Source organism: Rhamphochromis sp. 'chilingali' (genome assembly GCF_963969265.1).
Source record: "Rhamphochromis sp. 'chilingali' genome assembly, chromosome: 1".
Taxonomy (NCBI): domain Eukaryota; kingdom Metazoa; phylum Chordata; class Actinopteri; order Cichliformes; family Cichlidae; genus Rhamphochromis; species Rhamphochromis sp. 'chilingali'.
Genome location: NC_137929.1, coordinates 10,974,521 through 10,991,120, shown reverse-complemented (window position 1 = coordinate 10,991,120; position 16,600 = coordinate 10,974,521). Strand labels below are relative to the sequence as shown.

Below are 16,600 nucleotides of genomic sequence, written 5' to 3'. Positions count from 1 at the left end.
CAGTGTGGTGAATTTTTTAGCTCTTTTTTTTGTGTGTGAAATTATTTTTTTAACCATTTGACTTGAATTTGATTTAAGCAGATGCGTATTCTTTGTGATATGACCATATGGGAAACAAATGATCATTTGGCCATTTATTTTTAGCTCAAAATGACACCATTAACACAGTAAAACAGGTCTCTTTCTTAAACAGAAGCCTGTCATGCTTAACTTTTGAGAATATAAGTAAATCTTTCTTTAAAAGAACTCTGTCCTGCTTAACTTAAAATTATATAAATTAATAGAAAACAATAGAACAAAAATATTCTTGTAACTGTGCACATTTAGTGCATTTAGTACAATTGGCTTCAGTTGAGGTATTATTTCAGCTTTTCTAAAGCTAATCAGCTGCTCCTGTTTGTAAACCCACTTGTTCCCATGATTACGCATCTTAACTCATCATCATTATTCATCTATGTATTACTTTTATGTATTAGTGATCTATTTGTTGTAATCATCTATCCTTGCAGTTGTTTATTACACAAAATAAATTATAATATCACACTTCTGGCCACATAGCGCTGATATTCACTGCACATGCCCATATTAACCTTAACCAGAGGGTTTAAAAAACAAACCAGTGTTTACATACCATATCTGCTTCTGCCGTGGCCTGGTGGACAAGAAATTGGTTAAGGGTTCCCCGAGCTTTCACGCCCCTCACGTTCTTCATGTGCCCACCATTAGAAGCATGCCTATGGAAAAAGTGCGCCGGCACACAGTGCAGTGCGCTTTATAGGTGTTATGGTGACCTTTCCCAGCCAGGTGTTTCCCTTTTCCCATTCCTCCCTGTACTTTTGCAGCCTTTTTTTCTTTCTCTGAGCGAACAAACATTGCTCGCTCGTCAGGGTGTCACCGCAGCCGCTCACACTGCTCACGCGGAAACATGTAAACATCGGTGAAAAGACGGAGCAGCACGGCTGTGCAGCGTGTGATCTGGACACAAGCGATGGAGGCACAACTTGTGGAACTTCGGAAAGCTCATCCGAGCCTTTTCGATGTGGCATCACAAAATTATCACGACCACAACAAACGTGAAAATAGTTAGATTTACACTGCTGCTCAATCACAGCTGCCTGATCAATGTTTTTCATTAGCAATTTAGCAAAGTTGATGGTGGTGTGTCTGTGTGAGTGAAAGACAGAGAGAGCGACAGATTTTCTGTTATAATCTTCATGTTATGGAGGCACAGTGTGAGCACTCAGGTCGCATCAGAGCATCGGGCGGTATAGTGTGAGACCTGCATCGTGACCTACGAACTTATAACCCCTGCGAGTCAATCGTGCAGTTTGAAAATCGCACAGTGTCTGCCCAGCTTTAGGTGTACTGTCGTCCGAGACTGCACCGCAGTGTCGGCGTTTGTTTCCCCATTGGCCAGGGCTGGACTGGGACAAAAACTCAGCCCGGGCATTTTGACTAGAGACCGGCCCACCAGGTATTAAAGCCATAAAGCCTTTGAATGAAAACAAACGCTGTTGTGACACTGATGTACAGTCTTGTTGGTATATGTATGATTTCTATACATTTTACATCAGATAAAAACTTTGGTTGTAAGATTCAGATAATAAGAAAGAAAAGTGTTTCTTTGTGCCCCCCTCTCCCTGTTAATGCCCTACCTGCCCCCCTGGCAACACTTTGCTAAACTCGCCCCTGCACAATTACCAGCTGTCAGCTACACAAAAAAGGATCCTGGTGTTATTTGTCTCTCAGAAACAGTTCATAACTTCCCTTCAACTCATTCATTTCACCTGAAAGGTAAACCTGTTTCTCCATCACCTGTTCAGCTCTGATGATTCAGTAAGGACATCTCCTGGTTTCATCTTCATGTTTCCCTCTCACCACATATCCAAACTGATATTATGACCAGCAGCTTTACAGCTGTGGCTCAGCATGAACGTTTTCTTTTGGTTTTTTTCTGCCCATGCCTGTGATGCCGCCCCCACCACGCTTTAATCATAGACTGTATTTTAGGTGTTGCATTTTTTCCTCGTTAATTGCGTAGAATGATGCACAGAGTGAACCTCAGCCAAGACCAGTGCTCTGGAAAAAACGTGACAGACAGGGAGATTTTATTCCTCAAAGACCATCATCCAGTCGAAGTACTAGTTGCCATGTGGTCAGTGTTCTCACAACCATTGATTTTATCTCACAACTTGTTTTCACCAAAGAATTTCAGTAAGTAAATATTCTTCAATCTCTTTTTCCCCCCAGTGTCTGCAGATCAGCATCAGTGTCCACGTGAAGAACCTAGTTATGTTGCCAGTGTCAACCCAACAAAAGGTACTTTACCTTCTTTTATATGTTGTTATTCCTTTTTTAAAGTTTACTTTTATATTTGTTGTTATAGTTGAGTTAGGCAGGGCTTTTGTGCAGTCCTAAGAAACATACTGCCTAGAGTGTTTTTCACTTTGTGGAAGAGTTTCTTTATTATTTTCTGTTAGTGTGTGGAACTGAGGTGCTTCGTCAGGAGCTCCTTCAGTGGTTGGAGGAAGGAGAAGAGGACGCAGCCATGACTTGTGAGACGTCGTCTGAGGCAGCTGCTACTCACTGGGAGATCAGAAACATGGTGTCCTTGCAAAAGTGGAAAGAGGCCAGGCCTTGTCTTATAGACAATATGTTAGCTACTCTGGATCCACAGTCACACCGTGTGTGTCAGTGTGGCAAACAAGTAGTTGTGAGGTGTCTGGACTGCCTGCCTCTTCCATTCCTTTGTGCTGACTGTGATCTTGCAGTTCACACACGCTTTGTCCTGCACAGCAGAGAGGCAGTAACAGGAGGGTTTTTGAAGCCTTCATCAGAGTTTCACAGGCCAATAGGTACGGTTTTTAAGTCCTATGCATTTCTTGCTATGTACTATGAGTGTGTGCTGTTATTGTATATTTATTGTGTATCAGTTCATTTCTAATTCTTTTTGTATATATTGTGTGTTTTAATGTTAGTTCGGCTGTTGCCTGTGCAAAGGCCAGACTGTGTGTGACTGCCCAGCAGGTAACGTTGAGGTTTCACCCGGTGCAATTGTGGCTCTTGTAACCATAAATGGTAAGTTGCTCTTTTGTCACACACTACATACACAATAGATGTGTTTGCAGGTTTTAGTGCAAATTGTACATTGCTACATTGTTTTGAATTACCCTCGGCCCGCAGTATATGTGGGCACCTGTCAAAGGTCATTTGGATTTACCAGACCGCTTTGAAAACAACATGAAATCTAGTCTAATCTAATCTTATGATGACTGTCCTTGAATATTCTGTTGTTTGTCCTCTACTTAAAAGACTGGCCGAATATCAGCTGATGCCGTCAGTAAAAGTTTCTTGGAGTGGAGTGCTGTAAAGTGTGAAGTGGACAGGATGTGCAAGGAGCCATGCTTTAGCTGCCCTGCCTGCACTCCAGACATGCTCGCCGTGTCAGTTGATGGAAACCGCAAGCTTTATCGCTTTCAATCAAATGCAAGGTACGTTATGCATTGTGGACATAAATCAAATATGGATTTGTACAAAAATTGTATTTTGATGTTTCTTTTCAAACAACTGTCACTGTGTTCGTTCAGCACTTCAGAGCAGGGGAACTTTGAAGGTGTCTTCATTGAAGAAAATGAGGAAGTTGCTGAGTTTGTGAAATACATCCAGAGACACACAAATGATGTAAGACACACATATATATCAGTGCTGTCAGCGTTAATCTTGTTAAAATGACGTTAACGCCATAACCATATACTCATACGTGTGTGTGTGTGGATACATATTTGGATGGGTGGATATTTATTTTGTTTTTCTCTTGGTGTTGTCGTAATACTATTTACTTGACTTTATCTTAATGCATACTTCATTTTGTCACCATGTGTATTTAACAAAAAAAATGATGCAGTGATAAGTGGAACAAAATTCTTTCTTTCAGATTCAAATGATTCATGTTATGCAACAAATAATGTTTAACACATTAATTTTGAGGAAGCATTTTCACTATCACTCGCAGCTCAATTCACTTTGATTTCCTTTTGTTTCCAGATTCAGATCAATCATGGGAGTGGCTCTTCAGTTTGGTTTCTGTAGCTAACTGACCTGTTCAAATGTGTTAAGGCTTAATAAAGCCAAAGTTCTTACAGGCTACCAGCCAGTGGCAGTCAATAGTAACATTTTATCAGACCCAAAAGTGCAACAAGTAATGCTGTAAAAACAAAAATTAGTAACTTTTAAACTTTTCTTTGCATCTCACTCAAAAATAAAGACCTGCCTTACTACAAACAAAAGCTTGTCAGTCCAACAAACCCCACCCTGTAGTTGCTGTGATGCGTGTTTTCAAGCTATATAACACAGACTATTTGTTTTTCCCTGAGTAAACCAGCAGATGATAGTAACATGCACGTGAGCCTGGTTGTGAGTGTTGTACTTGTCTGAGCAACGCCCAGTAGAAACTGACTGTTAGTCAAACCTGAGTAATTATACAAGTTTGAACTGGTCTAGTTCACTGTGGTTATTTTCCGTGTGAAACTCAAGTGTATTGATTCACTTCCACACACACTTTAATTTGTAGTTCAAATGCATTCTTTGCCTTTGAACATTAAATCTGTTGCAATAATTTGTACAGAGCTGCATGAGATATCAAGACTGTAACAGTTCTCCAAAACCACATTCAAGTTAACGCCTCCATTATTGGGCCACAGTTTGTGTTGATACCTGAATTTTTATTTAGAGAGAAAAAAAAACAAAAAAACAACTTTTTACCTCAGGCCTGATCAGCTGATTATGACTACATAATGAACAAAACTCAAATCCATTATTGTAAAATGTTTCCAGTTTACTCTTCATGTGAACAACCTGCAAAGATCACAGCTTTCATTAGACCAACATGCCTCAGTGACTCATTAACAGCTTCAACTATCACAATACAAGAAGATGGAACCATGACATGATACTGGAAATGTTTCCGTTTCAGAGTAATTGAAAACCAAGATGCACCCCATGTGAACTGTTGTATTCAAGGATTCATTCAATATATTTTTTACTCAACCAAAATTTCTGTGTTTCTTGAAATTGGCAATAAATGCCATTGAAGCTGGCATTTATTTTCTGTTGAGAAGTTGTTCTCTTGTGTGTTTTCCTGAAATTTGGATTTTGGCTTTTGACTTCTCTGGATTTTTGGGTTAGCTTTTTAATCCTTTCTGCCTGTGAGTTCACATTTTGGTTCTCATATACCCACAGCTACGAGGAGTAAAAACTTTAGGACTCTAGTGGAACATTCTAAAGTGCAGATTTAAGAGTGGATATTTTTTTTACAGGTTTTATTGATTATTTGTAAAAAAAAAAAAAAAAAAAGACTAAAGTAAAAAAAAGAGTTGTCTTTAATAAGTCCCTTAAACCTTTAATGGAGTTAGATTGGTTTTAGGGATTTTTTATCATTATTTTTTTTTTAATTAACCACACTAAGAAGTGTGGAAATGATTTAAATGTGTCGTTGTGCAGTTAAAGCTGTTTATGTGACACCCTGACCTCCTGTGGAGCAGCTCTGAAAGAAATAGTCAATCGGCAGAGGACACATCGACAGTTTAGTCCATTCACAGAAGAAAAGACCAGAGAAAGGCCTGGACTTCCACAGAAAACACGTGTGGATGATCCAGATCCTATCACGGTAAAAAAAAGCCTTCATCACAACATCAGCCAAGTGAGGAAGACTCTCAAGGAGGGAGACCATCATTACCCAAGTCTTCCATTAAGAGAGTTCATTGTAAATCCAGTGTTTGTAACTGTCTCTAAAGCCAAACACCAAAACAGACCACATAAAAGTAAAAATTAATACAAGCTCAATTTATCTATTCTGTTGGTTATGATTAACAGAGCAAACAGTGGATCATGACAGATACATTTTTCTGTTTCAGTAATTCTTGTTTACCTGCTGTTGTCATACACTTTCTTATGAAAAAGAGTCAATATACTTTGTTTTTTTAAAACTAAGAAAAAAGGGGGTTGTGTTTGTACAATATCTAAATATATGTTTTTTCTAAATTGTGCTAAATTTGCCCACTGAAATTTGCCCATTTTGTACTGAAATCCAGCGACTGAATACCTTCTGTAACATCGCCACTTTGAATAAAATTATGTTTGTTTTTAGGCAGCAGTTCATTTTTTGGTAATTCATAAATGTGTGTAAATATGATGTTAAGACGACTGTGTATTTATCTTTCAATTTTCTGAGTGATTGACAGACTGATTTATGATATGTTAACATGATAAATTTTGTCAGTCTAATCCCATCAGGATAACAAATATTTACTTCCTGTTGTAGAAAATCCATTAGTTTGTGAAGCAGTGTTTTGAATCAGATACTTACATATTTAATATTTATCTGAACTCCAGATATCAAATGTCATCTGTTCATCAAACTATTTGATTCCAGCCACACTAGAATTTCACATGTCAAATCACAAAAAAGTGATCTATAATATAATAAATATATAAGTTTATGGTAAAAAGAAGAGAGACTTACAGGTTGTTCAAACAGAGCAGAAGCTGAAGAATCTCTACTATACACCCAAGGTTTGTCACTGTGTTCTTGTCTCAACTTGTGTTGTCTGGCTCCAAATGTTCATCAGCTTTGCTTGTTTTTCTTGTTTGTATTTTTTTTCTCCACCCATTTGATTAAGGGTGCATTGGGAATATAAAATACCATAAAGGCACAAATAAGTCACATAAAAAACAAACAAACAAAAAACAGCACAGAGTGATAAAAAAGTTTACATTTATTTTTTATATCTCTCTTTGAATGTGTTGGTGTGAGATTCTATCCAGAAAGAAGAAAACAGGAAACTGAGAATAATACACAAATTATTTCATTTAAAAATAGTTTTAAATATTCTTTTTACTGCAGTCAGTAGGTTTTAATTTGTTTAGAATAAATTCATAATTATTCTATAGATGTCACATTGACTCCAGAAAAAAATAAAATAATATAAATATATATATATATAATATAAAAACATAATATAAAAATAAAATTAAATAATAAATAATAAATAAATGCTTCAAAGTGTTAAAAGGGCACGAAAGAGAGCATGTGAGCACAAAGGCATGACCATGGCAGTCAAGAAAAAAAAGGTTAACCGTTGTATTTCAAACCAACCCATTCTTTCTACATCTCAACCCCATTAAATGATCTTGCTGTTTGCTCTCATTTACATGTCGTCTCAGGCCTAAATGTTTGCTTATTCCAGTATCATTCCATAGATGTTTTCTAATCTAATCGAGGATGTATTCCCTGCTAGTAAAATTAATAATGTAGTTAACAAGTAGAAAAAAAAAATATGTGAGTGCCCTGTGTGAGAAAACAATTTGGTTTATTCTGCTGATACCCCTCCATTATCCAAGTGTGTGCTTTTTTAATGACTTAAAAGTATAAAACCTCAATTTCAATTCCATGAATACAAACTTTGTGTCGTGGATTATGAATCTATAGATTAAAGGTCATGATTACTTCACAGCCTGGCTTGAGACAGAGTTGTGAGACTGTCAGTCTACATTGTCTCTGCAGAAAATGACCCTATGAAACAAACTACAGCTGATTATTTTACACACACCAGACTGGATTTATTTAACCTCCCAGCTTCAGGACACATTTGATCATTTTAAACCAAAATATCAATCATCATATGTTAAAAATGGCATTAAAATCAGCTGACTACACTTCCTGCAGGTGAAGAAATAAAGTAGAATTTTATTACAGCTATAAATTTTGTGAACAGCAATGTTAACATTACTTTTATTTTTGTTACACAGAACTATAAAAACAAGAACTTGTGAGCTGCAGCCACATAAGTCTAATTTCCCCCTGTGGAAACCTGCAGATAATGTGCACTCCATGTCAGTGTTTTTTATCATGGTTTGCAATCCATACCGGGTGCTCTGCCACGGTGATGTGTCCTCATGTTCCACACACACTTTAGTATGCAGTGTGTGTTTCCTCTTTGCCTTTGAACATTAATATATTATTAAAGAATATTTCTTTAGTGGGAAGAAGGAACAAAAGACAGGGAAACAGTGCAGCTGCTCAACATCTGGAAGCCCCCCCTACACAACCAGAACTTTGTTTTTGTTGTTTGTGCAACAAGGATTTCTGCTTCTTTGAGGAGCACAATGCAGCTGGAATTTAGGAGTTACCCTCCTGAGCTGAAAATTTACATTTACATTTGCAATGATTGATTACACAGCAGTGGGGAGTAGATGTCATCACAGTAGATGTCTTTCTGAAAGTGCTGTAACTAAGTTTAAGAATATAATGCACCCACTGTTATCATCTTCAATGCCCTGTACCAACATAGAGCAGAGCAGCTATCTGAACGCTACCCCAACAGAGGTCTATTATCTTGTTAATAATTTTACCTCCTCACTACGTACGACTCTGGATACTGTAGCTCCTGTGAAAACTAAGGCCTCAAATCAGAAGTACCTGACTCCGTGGTATAATTCTGAAACACGTACCCTAAAGCAGATGACTCGTAAGCTGGAGAGGAAAATTTAGAGGATCATCATTTAGCCTGGAGAAATAGTTTGCTGCAAAGCCAGAACATCTTACTATTCATCACTGATTGAAGAAAATAAGAACAACCCCAGGTTTCTCTTCAGCACTGTAGCCAGGCTGACAAAAAGTCAGAGCTCTTTTGAGCCAACCATCCCTTTAACGTTAACTAGTAATGACTTCATGAACTTCTTCACAAATAAAATTTTTATCATTAGAGAAAAAATTACCAATAATCATCCCACAGATGCAATATTATCTACAGCTACTCTTAGTACCATTGATGATAAGTTAGACTCTTTTTCTCTAATTGATCTTTCTGAGTTAACTTCAATAATTACTTCCTCACTTCACTGTTAATTCCTCCATCAACGGTTAGCTGAGCTGGTCAGAGCGTGGTGCTAATAATGCCAAAGTCATGGGTTCAAGTTTTTTTTCCACTATGTTGAAGTAATTTCTTGTAAACACACATTTCTCTTGTGTTCTTAACAGTTCTTCCACCCTCTTTTTTGGTATATTAGTCAACAAAAGGATTAGTTTGCACACAAGTTGTAGGCCGGTTAGCTCAGCTGGTCAGAGCGTGGTGCTAATAACGCCAAGGTCATGGGTTCAATCCCCATACTGGCCATTCCAGCAGCCATCTAAGGTGCTGTCTGGTGATAGATTGTGGATTTTATTTGGTGGGATCCAAGAAAAAACCTCTGCCAACTTCCAGGTGAGTGATGTACGCAACTACAAATGACAGCAAACCACAAAATTCACTGACACATGACACGCTAATGAATACATTACATGCTTAGCTACAATCTCCAAATCACTTTTCCAGCTACTTTCTGGATAAATCACTCATTTCCAAAGTCTGACACAGCATACTGCATCAAAAACTGCTGCTTTATATCCTCACCTATCGACCCTAACAGTAGAAGACGCACACCATGTATTGTTTTGTGGCAAATTTCTTCTTAAAGCATTTTTTGTAAGTCAACAGAAGAGTTTTTTTTCCCACTATGTTGAAGTAATTTCTTGTAAACACACATTTCTCTTGTGTTCTTAACAGTTCTTCCACCCACTTTTTTGGTATATTAGACAAAAAAAAGGTGTCGGTTTAGGCACAAGTTGTGGGCCGGTTAGCTCAGCTGGTCAGAGCGTGGTGCTAATAACGCCAAAGTCATGGGTTCAATCCCCATACTGGCCATTCCAGTATGGAAGGTGCTGTCTCATGGTAGACTGTGGTTTTGTTTGGTGGGATCCAAGAAAAAAACTTCTGCCAACTTCCAGGTGACAGATCGGGCCACGTAAGCTTTATGACGTCCATTGGCAGTTGATACTCTGGCTTAGTGGGTGGATCCACTGTGCATGTGGCAGGTAGGACTACGTTTTTAAGAGCGTGATACATGGGAGAAATGCTGTGGCATGCACTTATTTCAAGCAACAATCAATTATTTCAAGCAACAATCAAGCAATATCCACCAGCCACGTGACCAACCCAACACCAGCAGTTGGCTCAAGCAGACTCCAACGAACGTTCGTGAAAAGCGGGAGCTTCTGCCAGACCACGTGGCCTAACGGACAAGGCGTCTGACTTCGGATCAGAAGATTGAGGGTTCGAGTCCCTTCGTGGTTGGTTGTGAGTCCTTGAGGAGCAGGCATGCGTTCGCAGCATGCCAATCTCAGCTCCTTTATGTCATCCAAAATTGCTACACTGTTGTCAACTTCATGTCCTTCAACAGAGACTCTACGAGTTCTCAAACGAGGCTCCAATGGCCAGGTTGGGGACTGAAGCCATGAACTTGGCCTTATCAGTGCCAGGCTCCAGTAGTCTTGGCTTAGAAGCAACCATAGAAAGTCAATAACATGCCATGACCTCAAGCGACACGGGTGAAAAAAATCACGACTTGGAAGCAGGCTGTTGGTGGAACTCCACTGCATAGGTGGCTTCTGATCAGTGGGAGCTTCCAAGAGTTGGCTTTCATTGGTACATCTTGAAGTAATTTCTTGTAAACACACATTTCTCTTGTGTTCTTAACAGTTCTTCCACCGTCTTTTTTGGTATATTAGTCAACAAAAGGATCAGTTTGCACACAAGTTGTAGGCCGGTTAGCTCAGCTGGTCAGAGCGTGGTGCTAATAACGCCAAGGTCATGGGTTCAATCCCCATACTGGCCATTCCAGTATGGAAGGTGCTGTCTCATGGTAGACTGTGGTTTTGTTTGGTGGGATCCAAGAAAAAAACTTCTGCCAACTTCCAGGTGAAAGATCGGGCCACGTAAGCTTTATGACGTCCATTGGCAGTTGATACTCTGGCTTAGTGGGTGGATCCACTGTGCATGTGGCAGGTAGGACTACGTTTTTAAGAGCGTGATACATGGGAGAAATGCTGTGGCATGCACTTATTTCAAGCAACAATCAATTATTTCAAGCAACAATCAAGCAATATCCACCAGCCACGTGACCAACCCAACACCAGCAGTTGGCTCAAGCAGACTCCAACGAACGTTCGTGAAAAGTGGGAGCTTCTGCCAGACCACGTGGCCTAACGGACAAGGCGTCTGACTTCGGATCAGAAGATTGAGGGTTCGAGTCCCTTCGTGGTTGGTTGTGAGTCCTTGAGGAGCAGGCATGCGTTCGCAGCATGCCAACCTCAGCTCCTTTATGTCATCCAAAATTGCTACGCTGTTGTCAACTTCATGTCCTTCAACAGAGACTCTACGAGTTCTCAAACGAGGCTCCAATGGCCAGGTTGGGGACTGAAGCCATGAACTTGGCCTTATCAGTGCCAGGCTCCAGTAGTCTTGGCTTAGAAGCAACCATAGAAAGTCAATAACATGCCATGACCTCAAGCGACACGGGTGAAAAAATCACGACTTGGAAGCAGGCTGTTGGTGGAACTCCACCTGCATAGGTGGCTTCTGATCAGTAGGAGCTTCCAAGAGTTGGCTTTCATTGGTACAGCTTGAAGTAATTTCTTGTAAACACACATTTCTCTTGTGTTCTTAACACTTCTTCCACCCTCTTTTTTGGTATATTAGTCAACAAAAGGATCAGCTTGCACAGAAGCTGTAGGCCCGTTAGCTCAGCTCGTCAGTGCGTGGTGCTAATAACACCAAGGACATGGGTTCAATCCCCATACTGGCCATTCCAGCCGCCATCTAAGGTGCTGTCTGTTGATACATTGTGGATTTTATTTGGTGCGATCCAAGAAAAAACCTCTGCCAACTTCCAGGTGAGTGATGTACGCAACTACAAATGACAGCAAACCACAAAATTCACTGACACATGACACGCTAATGAATACATTACATGCTTAGCTACAATCTCCAAATCACTTTTCCAGCTACTTTCTGGATAAATCACTCATTTCCAAAGTCTGACACAGCATACTGCATCAAAAACTGCTGCTTTATATCCTCACCTATCGACCCTAACAGTAGAAGACGCACACCATGTATTGTTTTGTGGCAAATTTCTTCTTAAAGCATTTTTTGTAAGTCAACAGAAGAGTTTTTTTCCAACTATGTTGAAGTAATTTCTTGTAAACACACATTTCTCTTGTGTTCTTAACAGTTCTTCCACCCTCTTTTTTGGTATATTAGACAAAAAAAAGGTGTCGGTTTAGGGACAAGTTGTGGGCCGGTTAGCTCAGCTGGTCAGAGCGTGGTGCTAATAATGCCAAAGTCATGGGTTCAATCCCCATACTGGCCATTCCAGTATGGAAGGTGCTGTCTCATGGTAGACTGTGGTTTTGTTTGGTGGGATCCAAGAAAAAACCTTCTGCCAACTTCCAGGTGACAGATCGGGCCACGTAAGCTTTATGACGTCCATTGGCAGTTGATACTCTGGCTTAGTGGGTGGATCCACTGTGCATGTGGCAGGTAGGACTACGTTTTTAAGAGCGTGATACATGGGAGAAATGCTGTGGCATGCACTTATTTCAAGCAACAATCAATTATTTCAAGCAACAATCAAGCAATATCCACCAGCCACGTGACCAACCCAACACCAGCAGTTGGCTCAAGCAGACTCCAACGAACGTTCGTGAAAAGTGGGAGCTTCTGCCAGACCACGTGGCCTAACGAACAAGGAGTCTGACTTCGGATCAGAAGATTGAGGGTTCGAGTCCCTTCGTGGTTGGTTGTGAGTCCTTGAGGAGCAGGCATGCGTTCGCAGCATGCCAACCTCAGCTCCTTTATGTCATCCAAAATTGCTACACTGTTGTCAACTTCATGTCCTTCAACAGAGACTCTACGAGTTCTCAAACGAGGCTCCAATGGCCAGGTTGGGGACTGAAGCCATGAACTTGGCCTTATCAGTGCCAGGCTCCAGTAGTCTTGGCTTAGAAGCAACCATAGAAAGTCAATAACATGCCATGACCTCAAGCGACACGGGTGAAAAAAATCACGACTTGGAAGCAGGCTGTTGGTGGAACTCCACCTGCATAGGTGGCTTCTGATCAGTGGGAGCTTCCAAGAGTTGGCTTTCATTGGTACAGCTTGAAGTAATTTCTTGTAAACACACATTTCTCTTGTGTTCTTAACAGTTCTTCCACCGTCTTTTTTGGTATATTAGTCAACAAAAGGATCAGTTTGCACACAAGTTGTAGGCCGGTTAGCTCAGCTGGTCAGAGCGTGGTGCTAATAACGCCAAGGTCATGGGTTCAATCCCCATACTGGCCATTCCAGCAGCCATCTAAGGTGCTGTCTGGTGATAGATTGTGGATTTTATTTGGTGGGATCCAAGAAAAAACCTCTGCCAACTTCCAGGTGAGTGATGTACGCAACTACAAATGACAGCAAACCACAAAATTCACTGACACATGACACGCTAATGAATACATTACATGCTTAGCTACAATCTCCAAATCACTTTTCCAGCTACTTTCTGGATAAATCACTCATTTCCAAAGTCTGACACAGCATACTGCATCAAAAACTGCTGCTTTATATCCTCACCTATCGACCCTAACAGTAGAAGACGCACACCATGTATTGTTTTGTGGCAAATTTCTTCTTAAAGCGTTTTTTGTAAGTCAACAGAAGAGTTTTTTTCCCACTATGTTGAAGTAATTTCTTGTAAACACACATTTCTCTTGTGTTCTTAACAGTTCTTCCACCCTCTTTTTTGGTATATTAGTCAACAAAAGGATCAGTTCGCACACAAGTTGTAGGCTGGTTAGCTCAGCTGGTCAGAGCGTTGTGCTAATAACGCCAAGGTCATGGGTTCAATCCCCATACTGGCCATTCCAGCAGCCATCCAAGGTGCTGTCTCGTGATAGACTGTGGATTTTATTTGGTGGGATCCAAGAAAAAACCTCTGCCAACTTCCAGGTGAGTGATGTACGCAACTACAAATGACAGCAAACCACAAAATTCACTGACACATGACACGCTAATGAATACATTACATGCTTAGCTACAATCTCCAAAATACTTTTCCAGCTACTTTCTTGATAAATCACTCATTTCCAAAGTCTGACACAGCATACTGCATCAAAAACTGCTGCTTTATATCCTCACTGTTAGATTATAATATTATTTTATGCCATGTTAGACCCCTAATTAAAGATTGTGAATTATTATGTAGTTTTACTTTGCATTATTCTCCTGAATTAGAAGAAGCCCACAACTATTGCATTAGTTAAACTGATTTGCATTAAAGTAGACTGCTGATTTATTGTGAATGAATGATATTGTTTTATGATGCATTATACTGCTGAGTTATAAGAAATACTGTTTGCAGAAAGTCATTGCCTTATTTGTCTGATTAGAAGAGAACAGAACATACTGGAGTTTTCTGCCCCATCTCAGCAGGAGCAGATAAACAGGGAGCCAAGGTCGTAGCTTAGGCACTGTGTGAGAGAAAGCATGTGAATGTTTAGGCTTTTATGATAAGGTGGAGACACCAGAGGCTATAAAAGTTTGAGCAATGCTCCACCATTTTGAGATCTGATGCTGTCTGCATACAGTTTCCATCTCCCACGTGTGTGATCATTAAAATCATCGTTTGACTCAACCCGACCGAACCAGTGTTGTTATTGTGGTTTTTCTCTTGTCTCCATCCCCAATATTTTTGAACCATAACATTTTGGGGGCTCGTCCTGTGGTATTGGGGTGGAATTTAAAGGTTTGGATGGTCTGAGGTTGTTGAACGGACAGGCACGAGCCAGTGGTCTGACGTGAGTGGGCATAAGCCGGCTTATCTAAAGGTAAGGCACTACCTGTTGAATTATTTCCAAAGTGTGCCAAATTGGATATGACTAAATTAAAGTCTACTCACTGAAATTACTGGTAGAGGGCAAGGCTGGACTGGGACAAAAAATCGGCCCGGGCATTTTGACTAGAGACCGGCCCACCAGGATAAAGATTGAAAATGTGACGTCATTCAGGGGTAAAACCGCAAAGGATTCTGGGAACTTGTGGCAAGAGGTACTAGCGCACGCAGGCTTTCAATTGAACTCAGTTACACAGCGATAAAAAGAAACCCAAAAAATGGCAAGAAGCTGTTGTATTATTAACTGCAATAGCCGGTCGCATGACAGCCGAAGGGTAAAGAGATCGTTTTTTTTTTTATCGGATTACGTCGAAGAGAAACTTTTAAGCCATGTTTCCGAAGTAAGAGCCGATGGATGGTCTGGATATACCAAATATAACGTCTCAGAACATTCCAGCTCACATGTTAGTCTGCTCCAAGCATTCCCGCAAAGGTCAGAGTTTTGTAGTAGTTAATGCGTCATTTTTCTTAACATAATTAGTGATATAGGTTACAAGCAAGTCTGGCGGTGAACAGAAATTGTCGCGCTATGCTCCTTTGTTTATTGTGCATAAATAGTGAATTGTCCTGACACAATATTGCGTTTCGCTTCTGTTATTACCATGGTACATTGACAAAAACATATACTTTTATTCACAGGGTAAAACAGTTGTTTTGTATCACTAATTGTCCAGTGCGATTACAGCATACAATATTATTGTCACTGCTACATTTCTGTAATGCTACCAGAAATTATTTCCACTACTAATTAATTACCGTTGAGCTCAAAGGTTATATTAATAAACGGTTAACAAGTGTGTATTTATGACGACGATTTGTGAGACTGGTAAACTTACCTTTGTTCGTACGATGGTCTTTCGTTCTACACGGTGCATTTCAAGGTCCTGCACCCATCCGTCGGTAAACTGTTCCTGGGCTTGTTGCAGTGACCTGAAGTTACTAAACTTCATGAGTGTATGCACTCACTCCAAGAACCGTATAATTATAAATCTGAGCGCGGTGAAAGTTGGGCAGCATGCTAACGTCTTTTGTCCACTCTGTGTGCTCGTAAGGGTCTGACCCTTTCACTCCTTTGATTTTTTCCTCGTATCTTTTCTTTGTCTTTTCGTCGAGTCTGTCTTTGTACGGACCGGCATTGTTCTCCTTTTGTTTTGTACATTCCTTTTTTGTGCAGCAAAGAAAAAGCAAGAAAGTATTGGAACCGGAGAATGAACGTTTTGCGGTCCTGCAAATGCTTGCATTTGATGCGGTACTTGGATTGTTTTGCCACGAGTTCCCGGCATGCAATGCGCGAAAATCACGTGATTGCTAAACAAGGGGGAGGGTGCATCCGGCCTCCTCGGCTGTAATTGGTCCAGCCCAGAGTCGATCATGACCAATTGGCCAATCCAACACCTTTCATTATATATACCCTTCCTAAAAAAAACAAAAACAAAACCCGTCAGCCCATAAAAACAAAAAATCGCCAGCGGCCCACCGGGCAAATGCCGGTATGCCCGATGGCCAGTCCAGTTATGGTAGAGGGTCTGTTTTGATTGTGATGAGGATCCGCGTGTGTTATGCAGTTAAAGTCGGCTAAGAGTCTTTAATGAAGTTGAAAAAGTATGAAATGCTGGGTTAGAGTCCCAAGGAAATGAAAGAAATGCTGGGTTAGAGTCCCAAGGCATTGAGATAAAGGCTCAAGTAGTTTGGTAGGGAATTGGTCATTTTGTTGGTTAAAGTCCAAATTGGTTATAAGTGTGGACCTGTGTGATTATAAGTGAGGGTAGGCTCCATTGACCTCTAGGTT

At 40.3% G+C, this 16,600-nt stretch overlaps 2 protein-coding genes across 3 annotated transcripts in view; both read right to left on the bottom strand.

The window, feature by feature from the left end:
• The window catches only part of LOC308403394 (NACHT, LRR and PYD domains-containing protein 12-like), a 1,254,170-nt gene that overhangs the window by 648,008 nt on the left and 589,562 nt on the right, over nt 1-16,600 (bottom strand). The gene's annotated exons all lie outside the window — the stretch shown is intronic.
• LOC308403425 (NACHT, LRR and PYD domains-containing protein 12-like) overlaps nt 1-16,600 on the bottom strand; it is a 646,283-nt gene that overhangs the window by 46,445 nt on the left and 583,238 nt on the right. The window lies entirely within an intron of this gene.